The following is a 15,998-nucleotide window of genomic DNA, read 5'->3' on the forward strand; positions in this document are numbered from 1 at the left end:
TGGTACTGGTAGGAGTGACCAAACAGTCATTGTAGAGACCAAACTTTGTCTTCATATTGCCAGTACCACCATGCTAAATGGGAAAAATTAAGAACCGATCTATTAGCTCAAAACTGGCAACCTATGAGGTGCTTTGGGTCATCAACAGCAGCCAAGAACTCCAGAGCTCTTTACAGCCTTGACCCAAACAGAGACAAAAGAACTGAGTTCCAAAAGTGAGGTGGAAGTCACTGCCTTGACTTCAAGGCAGCTTTTGACAGAATGTGGCCTCAAGGAACGTGAGTAAAGTTGAGGCCAATTGGAATTGGGGAGTATTATCCACTGACTGCAGTGATAACCTGCACAAAGGAAGATGATGCGGTTGTTGGAGGGAATCATGTCATCCCCAGGACATCGATGCAGGAGGCCCAAACATCTTTGGCTGCTTCATCAATGACCTTGCTGATGAGTGCACAATGTTCAGTTCCATTTGCTTTTCCTCAGATAAAGATTCAGTCTGTAAATGTGTGCATCAAGATCTGGACAACGTTCAGTCTTGGACTTTAAGTCACACACGTGCCAGGTAAGGCCTTACCACCTCATCTTGACATTTTTTTTTATTCATTCACGGGATGTAGGCTTCTCTGGCTAGCAATAAATGGGCATTTATCACCTATCCCTAGTTGCCCTTGAGAAGGTCCTGGTGAGCTGCCTCCTTGAACTGCTGCAGTCCATGTGGTGTAGGTACACCAACAGTGCTGTGGGAAGGGAGTTCCAGGATTTTGACCCAGCGACAGTGAAGGACCAGCGATATATTTCCAAGTCAGGATGGTGAGTGACTTGGAGGGGAACTTCCAGGTGGTGGTGTTCCCAGCTATCTGCTGCCCTTGTCCTTCTAGGTGATAGTGGTCATGTGTTTGGAAGATGCTGTTGAAGCAGCCTTGGTGAATTCCTGCAGTGCATCTTGTAGATGGCACACACTGCTAGTACTGTGTGTCAGTGGTGTCGGGAGTGAATGTTTGGGGATGTGGTGCCAATCAAGTGGGCTGCTTAACATTCAACAGCATTAACCCATCAACATCCTGGGGGTATCCATTGACCAGAAACTCAGCTGCAGCAGTCATATAAATGTTATGGCTATTGGAGCAGATCAGGGTAATCTTCAACACATGACTCACTTTCTGACTCCCCAAGGCCTCTCCACCACCTACAGTTACAAGTCAAGAATATGACGGAAACTCTCCATCTGCCTGGTTGGGTGCCGTTGCAATAATGCTCAAGGAGCTGAACATCATCAAAGACAAAGTAAACTTCTTGACCAGCACCCATCCAGTAGCCGAAACATCCACTCACTATGCATTATGTCCAAACTGTAAGTCACAAATGGCATCTTTGGCAGCATCTGTGAGGTGTTACACTTTGGAAGGAGTAATTTGACAAGGAAGTATTCAATGAATGGCATGACACTAGGAAGTTCTGAGAAACAAAGAGACCTTGGTGTGTGTATCCACAGATCTCTGAAAGCAGAGGGGCATGTTAGTGGGGTGGTGAAAAAGGCCTATGGGATACTTGCCTTTATCAATCGAGGCATAGATTACAAAAGTAGGGAGGTCATGTTGGAGTTGTATAGAACCTTGCCGAGGCCACAGCTGGAGTGCTGTGTGCAGTTCTGGTCGCCACATTATAGGAAGGATGTGCTTGCACTGGACGGGGTGCAGAGGAGATTCACCAGGATGTTGCCTGGGATGAAACATTTAAGTTATGAAGAGAGGTTGGATAGACTTGGGTTGTTTTCGTTGGAGCAGAGAAGACTGAGGGGTGACCTGATTGAAGTGTACAAGATTATGAGGGACATGGACAGGGTGGATAGGGAGTATCTGTTCTCCTTAGTTGAAGGGTCAGTCACAAGGGGGCATAAGTTCAAAGTGAGGGGAAGGAGGTTTAGGGGGGATGTGAGGAAAAACCTTTTTACCCAGAGGGTGGTGACAGTCTGGAATGCATTGCCTGGGAGGGTGGTGGAGGCGGGTTGCCTCACATCCTTTAAAAAGTACCTGGATGAGCACTTTGCACATCATAACATTCAAGGCCATAGGCCAAGTGCTGGTAAATGGGGTTAGGTAGGTAGGTCAGGTGTTTCTCACATGTCAGTGCAGACTCGATGGGCCTCAGGGCCTCTTCTGCGCACTGTGTGATTCTGTGATCTCACAAACCCATGACTTCCAACACCTAGAAAGGCAAGGAACACGGGTGCATTGGAACACCACCATCTGCAAGTTCCTTTCCAAATCACACACTATCCTCAGTGGGCACTTATTTCCGTTGTTCCTTCGCTATGACTGGATTGAAATTCTTGATCCAACCTGACATCACAATGGGACTGCCTTCACTAGGTGGTTCAAGGAGAATGGGGAGATGGCAGCATAGTAGTAATGTCACTGGACTAGTAATCCAGAGACCCGGCTCTAAACCCCTCACACAGCCCTCTGCCAATCCCATGCCCTCCTCCATATTAAAATTCCCCCAATGCACTGCACACTGTCTACGCATTTAGTTGTGAAAGAAGGGTTCTCCCAGGGTGCAGTCCCAGCCAGACCTTGTGAACAGCCAGTCTCAAATCGATAGTGAGAATATAAAGACAGCGTAAGCTCACCAACTTGCCTGGTGTCTGACTCCATTGTTAGTGACCCTGCCAATTTGGGTGGAAGAGCAGTGGGAAGAAAAAAAAATAGAATTTTCTGTTTTTAATGAAATAACTGTGAGCAAAACATTTTTTTAACCGCAGGATCTGGATAATAGATCAGTCACATTTAAGTAATTATAATGAATAGGAGGTTGGTTAAAAATGGTGAATTTAGTTGTAATTGCTCGCTGGAAAATATTTTATTCGACATTTTATGCCCTGTGGTCACTGTGGTTTGTTCATTTATAATATAAAACAATGAGGGCAAAAAAGGTTTGAGCTGCAGTTTCAAAACAGTAATAAAATGCGGGATAGTCCATATGGGCTGATTTCCTACTGTGCACAGCTGATGCAGAGTACTGGTCACCTTAGCAAGCTCTGGCTGGGAAATCATGGACCCCAGTTCTGTACCTTAATTAAAATGAACGAGAAATAAGGAGTGCAAAAAGAAAGAACTTGGATTTAAGTAGCATTTTTCACCACCTCAGGACATCCCAAAGTGCTTTATGACCAATTACATTTGAAGTGTAGTCGTGTAGGAGATGCAGACAATTTGCGCACAATCAGTATTGTGATAATGATCAGATAATCATTTTAGGCATTAGTTGGGGAATAAATAGTGGCGAAGGAGAATACCCCTTTTCTTTATTGAACAAGTGCCACTGGATCTTTTACGTCCACTTGAGAGGGTTGATGCATCCTCGGTTTAACATCTCATCGAAATGCACCATTTCTGATATTCAGCATTTCCTGTCAGTGCTGCATCGGGGTATCACCCTAGGTTATGTGCCCAAGACTCATCAGTGGGACTTAAATCTTCTGATTTTGAGACAAGAGTGCGATTCACTGAACCATGGCTGACACTAATCACGTAGGCGATGATCTCTCATCCCTCAAGTGTCACTCTGGCCCAAGATTGCCCAGTTGGGGAATCAATCCAGTAGTCACAGAGTGACCAATAAGTTTGTAATGCTTTTTATTTGATAGAAAGCTCAATAGTGACACAGTATATCTTCCAGCTCAGGGCACTTAGCCAATAACGTACAAGAATATCTATTGCATCAATAATCAACAGAAACAGCAAAAGCACAGCCAAACAGTGAGGGTGTCTTAAAGGGTCTTAAAAGAGGTGGCTGATGAGGCAGTAGTTCCATTGATTTTATTTGTCCAAAATTTGCTAGATTCTGGAAAGGTTCCATCAGACTGGAAACTGGCAAATATAATCCCTCTATTCAAGAAGGGAGAGAAGCAGAAAACAGGAAACTATAGGCCAGTTAGCTTGACATCTGTCGTGGAGAAGGTGTTACAATTGATCATTGAGGATATTATAGCAGAGCACTCAGAAAAACTCAAGGTAATCGGGAAGAGTCAGGATGGTTTTGAGAAAGGGACGTGTTTAACCAATTTACTAGGGTTCTTTGAAGGAGTAGCATGTGCTGTGGATAAAGGGGAGCCTGTAGACATGCTGTACTTGGATTTCCAGAAGGCATTTGATAAGGCACCACATCAAATTTATTGCAGAAAATTAAAGCTAATGGTGTAGGGGGTAACATATTAGCATGGATAGAAGTTTGGCTGGCTGGCATAAAACAAAGGGTATGCATAAATGGATTGGCTGGATGTGATGGGTGGAGTCCCACAGGGATCAGTGCTGTGGCCTCAGCTTTTTACTATTTACATCAATGACTTAGATGAGGTGAGTGAAGACATGGTAGCTAAAATTGCAGATGACACAAAGATAGGTAGAAAAGTAGGTTGTGAACAGCACACAAGGAGGTTGCAGACAAATATAGACAGGTTGAGTGAGTGGGCAAAAATCTGGCAGATAGAGTATAATTTGGGAAAATATGAAGTTGTTCACTTTGGCAGGAAGAATAAAAAAAGCAGAGTATTACATAAACAGAGAACAATTGCAGAATTCCAAGGTGCAGAGGGATCTATGTGTTCTAGTGCATGAGTCACAAAAAATTAGTATATAGGTACAGCAAGTCATTAAGAAGGCTAATGGAATGCAATCCTTTATTACGAAAAGAATTGAACATAAAAGTAAGGATGTTATGCTTCAGTTATACAGGGCATTGGTGAGACCATATCTTGGATATGGTGTGCAGTTTTGGTCTCCTTCTTTAAGGAAGGATGTTATGTGTTGGAGGCGGTTCAGGGGAGGTTTACTAGATTGATAACTGGAATGAGCAGATGGTCTTATGAGGAAAAGGTTGGACAGACTGGGCTTGTTTCCACTGGAGTTTAGGAGAGTGAGGGGTGACTTGATTGAAGTATATAAGATCCTGAATGGCCTTGACAAGGTGGATGTGGGAAGGATGTTTCCTCTTGTGGGTGAGTCCAGAACACGGGGACACTGTTTTAAAATTAGGGGTTTCCCTTTTAGGAATGAGGGGATGAATGACCTACTTCTGCTCCCATTTTGTATGTTTGTATGTTCGTGTGTACCTTTGTGCCTCATGCACTCAGCTCAATTAAATGCCAAGTTATTTATTATTCTAATTGTTGTTTGAAATGTCATGATGGAGCTCCAAAGCACGCTTAGTAATGGGGCCCAAAGATGCAGGTAAAGTGAATGCCTGAAATGGACCAGGTCATCAGGTGAAGGGTCCACATGTCTCTCCACATCAAAAGCTGAAAATTGACAGTCGAGTCCTTCTAAGTTGCTTTTGTGCGACATCCATTGACTGGCTTCAGAAAATAGGCCTGCCAAGGTCGTGTAGCCAGGTTCTTAGCCATTAAAGGGACCGGAAAACCCCAAAGTAGGATAAAGGAGAAATGCTAATAAAGTACCTATCTTACAGATGACAGTTCTATCAAGCACAGGGTGACAAATACCTGTGTGGCTGTGTACAGCTTTAACTGATGGTTCCTACTCAATTCACCTAATCCGGACTTGGTCGGTTTCTTCTTGGCATTGGAGCAGACTCTCGTTGATCCCTGAGCCCTGTAGCTCCATGGAGGTGGCCTCTTGGTGGCAAAACCAGCTAACCATCAAAGTCGGAGACTCCATTACAAATGCCCCTTTGGCAGGGCTGCAGATGGGAAAGGCCCCACCCATGCCTAAACAAATCCTCCGGAGGTGTTTACCCGCAACTCTGATGGGCTGACGGCTTTGTTCCCTTTCAATTTTGAAATTTAATCTATGCTTTTGAGGGCACCTCCATTGAGTCTCCATTCAAAATAATGTCCTGATGGGTGCTCTGTGACTTTTCAGCTTCTCTGTTTTTAATTTCAGAATTTATGGTTTTCTCTTCATCCCTACTAGTCATGTAAGCATGGAGAGGCAAGTCTGCAAAAGCTGGAGTGATCTCTATGCCAATGGATAAATGTGATTAAAAGTAATTATATAACCTTTTCTAAGTCCTGATAAAAGTAAAATTCTGTTGCAGATCGGATTTTGCAAGACTTAAGAATTAAAACAAGATTGCTTCCAATATATAGTTTTGGACCATGGGGAGGCAGTGGTGTAGTGGTATTGTCACTGGACTACTACTCCAGATATCCAGGATAATGCTCTGGGGACCTGGATTTGAATCCCACTGTGGCAGACGATGAAATTTGAACTTAATAAAAGAACTGAAATTAAAAGTCTAATGATGATCATGAAACCATTGTCGATTGTAAGAACCCATCTAGTTCACTAAAGCCCTTTAGGGCAGGAAACGCCGTCCTTACCTGGTCTGCCCTAAGTATGACTCCAGACCTACAGCAATGTGGCTGACTCTTAACTGCCTTCTGAAATGGCCCAGCAAGCCATTCAGTTCTAAAGGGCAATTAGGGATAGGAAATAAATGCTGGCCTAGCCAGCGACGCCCACATCCCATGAACAAATATATATATATAAAAAACATTGATTTTACATGCATTATTTATCTTGTCTTGTTAGTAAATTAATTGTTTGCCCTTTCATATACTATGCACTGCAGAAAGGTTTATGTTCAAAAAATTCCCCTTTGAAATGGCAAATGACCCCACGACCATGGACAGCCACCTCTTGGAAAACTCAACTGATTGTTTCTGCTTCTGTGCTATTCTGTATAGAGTTTACATAACATACTGGATACTGATTAACCTCTTCCTTTTTTTTATTCATTCATGGGATGTGGGCTTCGCTGCTGGGCCAGCATTTATTGCCCATCTCTAATTGCCCTTGAGAATGTGGCGGTGAGCTGCCTTCTTGAACTTTTGCAGTCCATGCGGTGTAGGTACACCCACAGTGCTGTTAGGAAGGGAGCTCCAGGATTTTGACCCAGCGACAGTTAAGGAACAGTGATATATTTCCAAGTCAGGATGGTGAGTGACTTGGAGGGGAAATTCCAGGTGGTGGTATTCCCACTTATCTGCTGCCCTTGTCCTTCTAGGTGGTAGTGGTCATGGGTTTGGAAGGTGCTGTTGAAGTAGCCTTGGTGAATTCCTGCAGTGCATCTTCTAAATGGTACACACTGCTGCTACTGTGCATTGGTAATGGAGGGAGTGAATGTTTGTGGATGTGGTGCCAATTAAGCAGACTGCTTTGTCCTGGATGGTGTCCAGCTTCTTCAGCGTTGTGGGAGCTGTACTCATCCAGGCAAGTGGGGAGTATTCCATCACATTCCTGACTTGTTCCTTGGAGATGGTGGACAGGCTTTGGGTAGTCAGGAGGCGAGTTACTCGTCGCACGATTCCTAGCCTCCTTGACACTCGGTCAAACTCTGCCTTGATGTCAAGGGCAGTCACTATCACCTCACCTGGAGAGTTCAGCTCTTTTGTCCATGTTTGAACCAAGGCTGTAACAAAGTCAGGAGCTGAGTGTCCTGGCGGAACCCAAACTGGGTGTTAGTGAGCAGGTTATTGCTAAGCAAGTACCACTTGATAGCACTGTTGACGACCCCGTCCATTACTTTACTGATGATCAAGAGTAGACTGATGGGGTGGTAATTGGCTGGGTTGGATTTATCCTGCTTTTTCTGTACCGGACATACCTGGGTAATTTTCCACGTAGCTGGGTAGATGCTAGTGTTGTAGCTGTACTGGAACAGCTTGGCTAGAGGTGCAGCAAGTTCTGAAGCACAAGTCTTCAGTACTATTGCCGGAATGTTGTCAGGGCCCGCAGCTTTTGCAGTATCCAAGTGCCTTCAGCCATATCTTGATATCACATGGAGTGAATTGAATTGGCTGAAGACTGGCATCTGTGATGCTGGGGGACCAAAATGGATCATCCACTCTGCACTTCTGGCTAAAGATTGTTGCTAATGCTTCAGCCTTATCTTTTGCACTGATGTGCTGGGCTCCTCCATCATTGAGGATGGGGATATTTGTGGAGCCTCCTCTGCCAGTGAGTTGTTTAATTGTCCACCACCATTCACGACTGGATGTGGCAGGACTGCAGAGCCTAGATCTGATCTGTTGGTTGTGGGGTCGAGCGTCCCAATATCATCACGCGCTCTATCTATCACTTGTTGCTTATGCTGTTTGGCACACAAGTTGTCCTGTGTTTATAGCTTCACCCAGGTTGACACCTCATTTTTAGGTAGGCCTGGTGCTGCTCCTGGCATGCCCTCCTACACTCTCCATTGAATCAGGGCTGATCCCCTGGCTTGATGGTAATGATAGAGTGGGGGATGTGACAGGCCATGAGGTTACAGATTGTGTTCGATCTTATTTTCAATTCTGCTGCTGCTGATGGCCCACAGTGCTTCATGGATACCCAGTCTTGAGTTGCTAGATCTATCCCATTTAGCACGGTGGCAGTGCCACACAACACAATGGAGGGTATCCTCAATGCGAAGGCAGGACTTCGTCTCCACAATGACTGTGCAGTGGTCACTCCTACTGATACTGTCATAAACAGATGCACCTGCGGCAGGCAGGTTGGTGAGGATGAGGTCAAGTATGTTTTTCCCTCCTTTGGTTCCCTCACCACCTGCTGCAGACCCAGTCTACCAGCTATGTCATTTAGGACTCGGCCAGCTCGGTCAGTAGTGGTGCTACCGAGCCACTCTTGGTGATGGGACATTGAAGTCCCACACCCAGAGAACATTCTGCGCCCATGCCACCCTCAGTGCTTCCTCCAAGTGGTGCTCAACATGGAGGAACACTGATTCATCAGCTGAGGGAGGGCGGTACGTGGTAATCAGCAGGAGGTTCCTTACCCATGTTTGACCCGATGCCATGAGACTTCATAGCCCAGAGAATTGGAGGTTGTGTCTGACAAATTTGATGTGGCAGACCAAAGTTTTAATTTTATTGCTACTGCATTCTGAAATAAATCTATTCTACATGCAACACAATTATCCTCTAATATAGAAATCGGTAGGACTAGTATTGTTTTATGATATATTGCCTGCTCACTGCCTTGGTTCAGAAATGAGCATGATCGAAAAGAGTTAAAAGAATAAGGTGAACACCCAAATAACTCCTCTTCCAAATGTTCTTCTTAACATTAAGTAAATAGTTTATTGGAAGAAGAATTCTAATTCAATAATTCATCATTCTATATTTTACAATCACTAAAAAAGCACTACAGTTACCAATTTGATGTCAATCACAACAAAATAAATGAGATTAAAATTAATTGAGAGAAGTTTTAACAATGTTATGGGAACATGATCCAAGTTATTCTCCAAATTGCATATCATCTGAACAATATTGCTGTCCCTTAGTTGTCTCTGGTTTAAAATCCTGGAACTCCCAAACTCAAACTACTGTGGACATGTTGCCACAGCTATTCAAGATGAAAGCCCCCTGCCAACCACTCAGGCCAATTGGGGACGAGCAATAAATGTCATACTTGACAGTGGCATCAACATCCTGAGAACAAATAGAAATTATATCCTCCTTCCTGTCTAAAATGTTTTGGATCATAGGAGAAAGAAATGAGCACAGGTTGTACACTGCTTCAAATTGGATTTACATATTCTCCCAAAGGATGCCACTGCAAGGATTAAGTTGATTTCATGGGCATAATTTTCCCATTGGCCCCGCATGCCGACGCATAAAATGATGCGGGGTGACATCGGGCCAGTGTCCCGACATCATCGCGTGCTACCGTGATATTTCGGTGGGCGGGCGCAAGATGATCTCCAATGCATGCCCACCATTAATTAGCAAGCCACTTAAGGTCCTTGAGGCACCAACTGACAGCGATTTTTCAGGGCCCATGCAACCTTTAGGTCGTCACATGGGTGCAATGGACAGGTGGGTAGGACACACTTGTATAAACCTCATCCACGGGCGGGATAAGAGGGGTCAGTGGGGTCGCGAATGTGCTCAGTCAGATAATTAATTTGGAAAGTTACTGATACTTGCCGGTGTGAGCAGAAATATTTCAAAACACATACCAGCTGCTTGGACAGGACTCAGAAACTTCAGGTTAGCACTCTGCAGTGAAGATTTCTTTTTGGGGCCTGCAGGTTTCAGGAAGCCTTCCCTTCCCTGGGAAAGGGAATTGTGCTCTCCACTGGAGGCACCTCCTCTGAGGAGGAAGGGAGGGCTAGAAGGAGGAGGAGGCCAGGAGTGTACATTAAGCCTCCAGGGGAGCCATCATTGGAAGGACAGGCGCAGGCTTAAGAGGCGCAGAGCCAACAGGAAGTCCAAGGTGGAAGGGGCCGCAGAAGATGCCACTATCCTGCTGCCAGGGTATACAGGTGGCGAAGCAGCTACCTCAACATGTCTGAGGTGCAGTACCAAAGGAGGCTCCGTCTCTCAAGGGAGACAGTCAACTCTATCTGTCAGATGATTGGCCCTGAGATCTCCGCTAACTGTGTGGGTGGACACCCCATGCAATGAAGGTCACAGCTGCCCTCAACTTCCATGCCTCTGCCTCTTTCCTCAGTGGGTGATCTTAGCAGTGTCTCCCAATCAGTTGTCCACACTTGTGTCAAGCAGGTCACAGACGCTCTGGTCAGGCGTGCATTAACCTTCATCCACTTCCGCTGGGACCAGGCCAGCCAGACACAGTGAGCCAGAGGCTTCGCGGCCATTGCTGGCTTCCCCTGCGCCTAGGGTGCTATTGATTGCACACGTGTGACCATCAAGGCCAGTGCCTTAGTCAACAGGAAGGGCTTCCACTCCATGAACGTTCAGATAGTGTGTGATCACAGGATGCTGATTCTACAAGCCTGTGCAAGGTACCCAGGCAACTCCCATGACGGCTACATCCTCAGACACTCCCAGGTGCCGGGGCTCTTCAGTGCTCCAGCCCGGCTGGATGGATGGCTGTTCGGTGACAAGGGCTATCCCCTCAGAAGGTGGCTCATGATGCCTCTCCGCCATCCAGGAACAGAAGCTGAGCGGTGGTACAATAGGAGCCACGCCTCCACATGGGCTATTATGGAGGGAACCATCAGTCTTCTCAAGATGCGCTTCTGATGCCTGGACAGTTCAGGGGCGCACTCCAGTACCCCCCCAGAGCGTATGTTGCTGATAGTGGTTGCATGCTGCACTCTCCACGATCTTGAGCTGGAAAGGGGGGATGCAGTGGAGGAAGAAGATGTAGGCGCACTTGCTGCAGCTGCGCACAATGAATCCAGCAGTGAGTCTGAGGATGAGCACACACAGGGAAATGCTGAAGGGGTAGACGCTGACCTGGGCATACTCCAGGGAGGCAGGGACACCCAAAAGACTTTAATCCAATCAGCCTTCAACTAGAACAGCACAGATGGGCCTCCAACAAAAGCCTGTGCTGCAGGCTCCATACTCCATACCCGGGTGCTAAATCTGCCTGGATAGGAATATTAACTGGGGGCCTTGTCAATAAAGCTCAACGTGACGCTCATAACATCATGGGTAACCATCCACCTTCAGAGGAAAAGAGGCAACCTCAGCCATGGTCAATTGCCTAAATTTAATGATAAAACAAAATGAACTGAAGGAAACAAAATGACAAAGGTGTTAAACACCACACCAACTAATCGTGACCTCATTGCGGACAACACAAAAGCACCAGTGAGAAACCAGTGGTGTGCCTAAAATTACGCTTTCAGGTGTTACGTCTAGGTGCTGTCCCCTCGCTGGCACTGGCATCTCCACCAGTCCTCAACTGCTCGGCGGCATTATGAGCATTCTTCTCTTGAAAAGGAGAAAAGAGCATTGATTAGTGCAACTTGTACCTGGAATCTCTTTGCTGCCGTCCCACCCCAACCAGAGTGGAATATTGTAGGGTTCTAATGCCTCCTCACCCCGCAGCTGCCACATATGCACACAAAGATGCCAAGCCTGCAACCCCCCTCCCATTGGCCAAATACAGCCTACATCACGTTTGGCACCACATGGTCCAACCTTACAAAGCGAGGAGGCGCAAGCACGTGGAACACAAAGGGCAGCAGATGCCACCTGGAAGCTCCCCTCCCAGTATGTCAGCACCCTGACTTTGACATGTTTTGCAGTTCCAGCACTGCGCCTAGGTGCAGATCCTCCAGGTTGCCCCCAAAGCAGTATTGTGGGTGTCACTGTACCACATACTGCGGGTGCAGAATCCATCTCATTATCACCCTCTCAGGGTGACCTCGGCATGGCCAATATCTGCTGGCCCACCCAGCGAAGGACACATGCTGTCAATGATTCAATGCTGTAACTTGCACTCAGACTTGGGGGGGATGCGGCCGGGGGGAAAGCCTACCCACAGGGTTAAGTGACTAATGCCAACACGGTACTCACCCTGCCAGAGCGCAAAAGGTCGTTGAAACACTTGTGGCACTAAATCCAGGTGCGCCGCACCACGTCGCAGGAGCTTACCACCTCCGCCCCTCCTCCTAGGCACGTTTGGTCATGTGGGGGGACATCCTCCTCCCGCCCCTGGGAACGAGGACCTCCTGCCGCACTGCCACCTTCTCGAGGAGGGCAGCAAGGCAATCATCTGAGAAACGAGGATCACAGTGCCCCCCCCTGCCCTACACTCGTGCCTGGCCTGCTCACCAGCAGCGCTCTGGGGAGCCTTTCTGCTGGCCATGTTTGACAGCCTTTACAAGGCTGCACTTTTAAACAGGCCGCCGGGTCGCCATTGGACCCGACAGTCGTAACAGTCCCGCTGCCGCCCGCCCACTCGTGCTGTCCTCGGGAGCCGTGTTTCACACTGGGTGGACCACAATTGGCTCACCTGCGTGAAATGGAGACGCGGACCTGATCGCAGGCGGCGATCGCCTCCACACCCACCCACGCCCATTCCCACACAGCCCACCCGACAGACAGAAAATTCTGCCCCGCGTTTTCCTTTCTCATGTTTTATTATTTAGTTGCTGTGATTTATGTCTGTCAGTTATTATCAGTTTTCGTCTGATAAAATGTGTGACAACATCTGAGAATGCTTTCTGTTCTGCTCACTACATTGCTCATGAATATAGATGCATACATCTGAGTAATACAGAGGGCTTCTCGATTGATTCAGAAACTTGAGGTCAAATCCCACCACATCAGCTGGAAAATTCAAATTAAATTAATCTAATAAAATCTGGGTTAAAAGGCTAATTTCAGTTGCAGTGACCAGGAAATTACCACATTATCATAAAAGCCATCTGGTTCACTAACATCCTTTCAGGCAAGGAAATCTGCCATACCTACCAAGGGTAACATCTGGCTTATATGTGTCTCCAGATCCACAGCAATGTGGCTGACTCTGAAATGGCCGAGCAAGCAATTCAGCTGCATTCGAGAAAGTGGCTCACCACTATCTTCTCAAGACCAATTAGAGACGGACAATAAATGCTGGCCTTTCCAGTGATGCCTGCATTCAGTGAAGAATGTCAGCTAGAAAAAGGTGATTGACAAACAGTGAATTAAATTTTAATTCTAAGGTACGGATTTGTCCCCGTTCCTTGTGTGTTTTACGCAGTGTGAGATCAGCACTATTTCTACTTTCGTATTTAAGTATACTATGATTCAAAAGATGCAAAACCATTATTTTAAATGTAAATCATGTGTGTCACAACGACATACAGTTTTGCCAATTATATACAGAAGGATAGGATGGTTTTCTTGAGGCAAGAAGTCTTCAAGCTGCAAACTATTATTGTCAATTGTTTTGGAATTCAGAATACTGTGGATTAAGAATTACTTTTCTAAAGTGATGAGTTGCACAGGCTACAGCACAGGCTGTAGGCCATTGTGCACTCTCGTTCATTCCACAAGCACCTTGCTGTAAGAATGTTGGGCTAAAGCTAGCAATTGGATCTGTTTATAAAAGAACTATAATTACCCAGAGGTAAAAATGCAGAAGGAAACCATAGACGCCAACATTGTTGACAAGTATGTAAATATCAAGTTTAAAATATATTCCTTGCATCATTTTCAGGCAGATTTCAGTATGTCGTTAAACCAATGTTCATGGCAGCCATTGAGCCTTGCTACTGAAAAACACAAATGACCATTTACTAGTTGTGGCAATTGCTTTTTGCCAAAAGAAGCTTTTTATGCCCCAAATGTTAATCTTGGGATAAAGTGACTGTGGTTCAGTGGTAGCACCTTGACTAAGGCCTAAGTCTGCCCACTCAGTTAGACCCAAAAGGTTCTGTGGAACTATTTGAAGGGCAGAAGCGTTCTCCTCTGTGTCCTGGTCAACATTTATTCCTACACCAACATCAACAAAACTAATTATTTTTTACCTAATTGGTGTATGTTGGGTCTTGCTGTGAGCAAATTGGGTGCAGCATTACCTACTTGAAATACACTTAATTGATTGTAAAAACCCTTTGAGATATCGCAAAGTTGCTATTTAAAAGCAAGGTTTTCTTTTTTTCACTTATTCGGGTTGCAGTCACAATTATGAATTATATTGGTAAGTTTCCATTGTATTGTCCCCATTTATTTCATTTTTGTCCCAGCATGGGCAACTGAGGACAACCAGGAATGCAACAAAAACGGATTTTTCCCCCTAACTTTGGGTCACAATCTCAAGAGAGTACTCAGAATGACCTGAAATTACTTATTTTGTCTCACAGAAAATACAGTTGCAAACCGACAAACCACTGGGGTATGGGGAGAGGCAAAGCACCAGAATCCCAATGAACAATTAAGAAGAGACAGAACTTGCAGGTTCATGTCGGTGGTTGGACTGGCCAGAAGCAAACACATTAATAACCTCATGAACTGAAAAAACAATCTTCACCTACTGAGAAGCACTTTTCCAGTGCAATTGAACTCACTATGGTTGCCCTGAAATCCGATTAAACTTGATGCAAAGCAGATTTAAATCAGAAGGGTAAGAGTAGGATATATTGCTCCTTTCTGCTGTAAGTAGAGAGGTACAGAGCTGGAACCAAATAACTACCATTATTGACTCCAATATTAGCCAGGCAGCCACACTGTGGTTCATCAACAAAATTATTGTTGAGGGATAAGTGGCAACCAGCATTCCTCTGTTCTTCTTCAAAAGGTGCCATGGGCTATTTTAATGTTTGGTTTAATGCCTGAAACACAGCACCACCTTCAATGTTGCACACCCTCAGTAATTGCTGTAAAGTGTCAGCCTAGACTATGTACTCTAGTTTCTGTAGTGGGGAGTGATCTTCTGAGTTAGTGGGGAGAGTGCCACTACTGAGCCAAATCTGACACTGCGAATAAGATCATTAGTTAGCTATAATGTGCTTTCAAATCAGAATTTCTTTACCAACTGGATAAGTAGTTAACGTTAAGATTTTACTGGTAGTAACACTGCAATCACTCTTGCATCAGTCTGATCAGATAACAACTGAACACAGAAAACAAGATGACATTTTTTTAAGCTATTTTACTCTTCCTTGAGATGGGAAGGCTGTATTTACTACCCATCCCTAATTACCCTTGGTGGTGAGTTCCTTTGAGAACTGCTGCAGTCTGTGCAGTGAAGGTACACCGACAGTGCTGTTCAGTAGTGAGTGACAGGATTTTGGGGAACAATTATATAAGTCCAATTCAAGTGCTGTGTGACTTGGAGGGGAGCTTGGAGGTGGTGGTGTTCCTATCATGGAAAAATACAGCATTAGAGACAAGATCAACTGAAATCGACAAAGGAACTCTGGCGCTCACTGAAAAGACCATAAGGGAAATGTGGGGAATTTATGAAGGAAATGACTGCACTCTCAGTTTACAGGTCAGATGCAGGTTTTAGGGTTAGTTAGTAGCTGTTCTAAGTTCAATTCTGAGTGACAAAGGATGAGAATTTGGCACTTTGTAACCTTTTGAAATATACATTATCTTAATATGAACATAAAATTTGTTTGAAAATGGAAGGTTTTGAATGGGCTTCCCTCATTCAGCTGACAGGAAATCAAATGCATAGCTAACTCATTCCCTGGAGGATCAGAGAATTGATCACTTCCAATCAGATATCAGGATCCACAGGAATATCACAGTCTGCAGCTTGAGCACCTCTATCACCACC

The sequence above is a fragment of the Carcharodon carcharias genome, chromosome 17 (assembly GCF_017639515.1).
Source record: "Carcharodon carcharias isolate sCarCar2 chromosome 17, sCarCar2.pri, whole genome shotgun sequence".
NCBI lineage: Eukaryota > Metazoa > Chordata > Chondrichthyes > Lamniformes > Lamnidae > Carcharodon > Carcharodon carcharias.